Below are 3,725 nucleotides of genomic sequence, written 5' to 3'. Positions count from 1 at the left end.
ACCGGCCACCGGCCATTGACTTCCGACCACCGGCCATCGGCCATTGACTACCGGCCACCGGCCAACCGACCGGTTGTTTTCTGACCACTTTCCGGCCGCCGTCCGGCCATAATATTCCGACGAAAAAGAATATTCTGGCGAAAAAAGAAAGTCTCGGGGGCCTCCGCCCCCGAGGCCTTTAAAGTTGCCCCTGATTCTTGTCCGTGAAAATTTTGGTTTCCGGTGAGTGATTTTCCTTCACGCACGATGGCTTCTCCTCATAATGGGGGCCTTACAAATGTGCGCTTTTACCATAGAAAATTACAAAGGGTAAATCAGGCTGCATACTTAACAATCTCCCACTTGGAGACTGATCTCCAAACCAAACCTATGACTGCTTTCCATTCTCGCTTCTTATCCTTGAATGCCGATTGAAGATGAGAAAAAGCTCAACTTCTCCTTGTTGACCACCTTTGTAAACATGTCTGCAGGATTTTCACTTGTATGCACCTTTCCTAGCTTTAGCTGTCCCTCTTCCAAAAGAGTGCGTATGAAGTGATATCTCACCTCAATGTGCTTTGTCCTTGAATGAAAGGCTGAGTTCTTCGCAAGATGGATAGCGCTTTGGCTATCACTGTACAAGACACAATTGTCTTGTTTGAATCCAAGCTCTTCTAAGAATCTGTGAAGCCACAGAATTTCTTTGCTTGCCTCCGTCATTGCTACATACTCTGCTTCCGTGGTAGAAAGTGAAACCACTTTGTGCAGCTTTGAAGCCCAGCTTACTGCTGTGCCTCCAACCGTGAACACATAGCCAGTAGTGCTCCTTCGAGTATCTTTGTCACCTGCCATATCTGCATCAGCATACCCTTCTAGAAAAATATTAGTTCCTCCAAAATACAAAGCATTTGTTGTTGTCCCTTTTAGATACCTAAGTATCCACTTCACAGCTTCCCAATGCTCTTTACCTGGGTTGTCCATGAACCTACTCACAACTCCCACTGCATGTGCAATGTCTGGCCTTGTCCAGACCATAGCATACATTAGAGAACCTACTGCTGCAGCATATGGAACTTTAGACATATAGGCTATCTCCTCTTGTGTCTTTGGACACATATCCTTCGTTAGTTTAAAATGACCAGCCAAAGGTGTAGAAACTGGTTTGTCATTTTGCATTGCAAACCTTTCTAGTACCTTCTTGATGTAATCTTCTTGAGATAGCTTTATTGTGTTCTTCGTCCTGTCCCTTGATATTTTCATACCAAGTATCCTCTTTGCAGCACCTAAATCTTTCATTGAAAAAGATTTGGACAGCTCCTCTTTTAGGTCTTTGATGTCCTGCATGTTAGCACTTGCAATCAACATGTCATCAACATACAACATTAGGATGATGAATTTCCCATCTCCCAAATTCTCCGTGTAGACGCAGTGATCCGAGTTGCATCTTGTGAATCCATGATCCAACATCCATCGATCAAACTTCAAGTACCATTGTCTTGATGCTTGCTTTAAACCATACAAGCTCTTCTTTAATATGCAAACCATTTTCTCCTTATCTTTTACTTCATACCCCTTTGGTTGAAGCATGTAGATTTCCTCCTCTAAGTCACCGTGAGGGAATGCCGTATTTACATCCATTTGCTCGAGATTTAGATCATGAGCAGCCACAAGGCTTAAGACAAGCCTAATTGAGTTCATTTTTACAACAGGAGAAAATATTTCATTGAAGTCAATACCTTTCTTTTGAGAAAAACCTTTTACCACAAGCCTAGACTTGTACCTTTTCTTCCCACCTTCTTCTTCCTTTAGCTTGTACACCCATTTGTTTTGAAGTGCCCGCTTACCTTTAGGCAACTCAACCAACTCCCATGTTTGGTTGCGATGTAGTGAGTCCATCTCCACTTGCATGCTCTTCGTCCATTCTTCTTTGGATTCATGTTGCATAGCTTCTTCATATGATTCCGGCTCTCCAGAATCTGAGATCAAGAGATGGTTGAAGGAAGGAACAAGCCTTTCTGGAGGTCTACTTGCTCTTGTAGATCTTCGGGGAATAGGTTGAGGCTCCTCATTTGGTTGACGTTGTTGCACATTGTCACCGTTTGCAGTCCTTGAGTCTTCACCGTCCTCAAGCTCCATGTACTCATCACCTATTTCTTTTGTTCGTTTTCTTTCCAAGTAATCTTTGTACATATTTTGTTCGTTAAAAATTACATCCCTACTCCTTAAGATTTTACCATCTTCAGGATTCCATAGGCGATACCCAAAGTCTCCTTCTCCATAGCCAATGAAGAAACACTTTTTGGACTTTGCATCTAACTTTGATCTTAGGCTTCTATCTATGTGCATGAAAGCCTCACACCCAAACACTTTGAGAAATGCATAATTCACCGGTTTACCTGTCCATGCCACTTCTGGAACTCCCCCATCCAATGCCGTTGAGGGTGACCGATTGATTAAGTACACAGACGTACTTACAGCTTCCGCCCAAAGCTCAAGCGGTAGGCTTGCATGTAGCCGCATGCTTCGTGCTCGTTCCATGATTGTCCTGTTCATCCTTTCCGAAATCCCATTTTGTTGAGGTGTCCTTGGGGTTGTCCTTTGCCTCCGAATGCCATTGCTAGCACAAAAGCTTTCAAAAGCTTGGCTGCAATATTCGCCTCCATTGTAGGATCTGAGGCATTTAACCTTGGTACCTGTTTCATTCTCCACAAAGGCTTTCCACCTTTGAAATATGGAAAATACATCGGATTTATTCTTCATGACATAAACCCATGTTTTTCTAGTCGCATCGTCTATGAATGTTACATAGTACAATGAGCCACCAAGTGATGGTGTACTTGCAGGACCCCAAACATCAGAATGAACCAACTCAAGTTTTTTATTTTTTCTTTCATTTCCTGATTTTTGAAATTTTACCTTGTTTTGTTTACCATACACACAATCTTCAGAGAACTCTAAGTCCACTTCTTTCAAACCTGGTAGAAGCTTCTTTGTTTGAAGGATTTGCATTCCTTTGGCACTCATATGCCCAAGTCGGTAGTGCCACACCGCACTGTCAACTTCTGTAGTTGCTGCACAAGCTGAAGGTTGCGTGCTAACAGTACACAAGTAAAGTGTACCGACTTTTTCACCCTTGGCAACCACCAAAGATCCCTTTGAGATCTTCCACCGTTTGTTTCTGAATGCAATGTTGTGACCTTCATCGTCCAATTGTCCTATAGAGATCAAATTTTTGCGAAGAGAAGGAACATGCCTAACATCTTTAAGCTTCCATTCATTTCCGTTAGCAGTTTTGATAGAAACTGTACCTTTGCCGACAATCTCACAAGCTTCATCATCTCCCAAGTATACATGCCCAAAATTACCTTTGGTGTAGTCTTGGAAATGTTGCTTGTGTGGAGTCGCATGGAATGAAGCCCCAGAATCTACTATCCAGGAATTAGACACATTGTCTAATGAGAGAATTAGAGCATCTTGCTCTACTTTACCTGCCACATTGGTCTCCGATGTTGGCTTGTTGTCTGGAGACTCTGTCTCCTTCTTCTTCTTGGACCAGCAATCCTTCTTGACGTGGCCCTTCTTGCCGCAGTTCCAACATTCAAGAACTGACTTTGTGCGTGACTTGCTCCGCCTTGAGCGATCACGACCCTTTTGGTTTTTGAACCTCTCCTTAAGCCTTTCTCTTGTTTCCACTGATAGTGTAGCACTTGATGATTCTCCTGTGCTTCTCCTTCGCATTTCCTCGC

The sequence above is a fragment of the Adiantum capillus-veneris genome, chromosome 11 (genome assembly GCF_014529385.1).
Source record: "Adiantum capillus-veneris isolate H3 chromosome 11, ASM1452938v2, whole genome shotgun sequence".
Lineage (NCBI taxonomy): Eukaryota > Viridiplantae > Streptophyta > Polypodiopsida > Polypodiales > Pteridaceae > Adiantum > Adiantum capillus-veneris.
Note: the sequence above shows the minus strand (reverse complement) of the source record.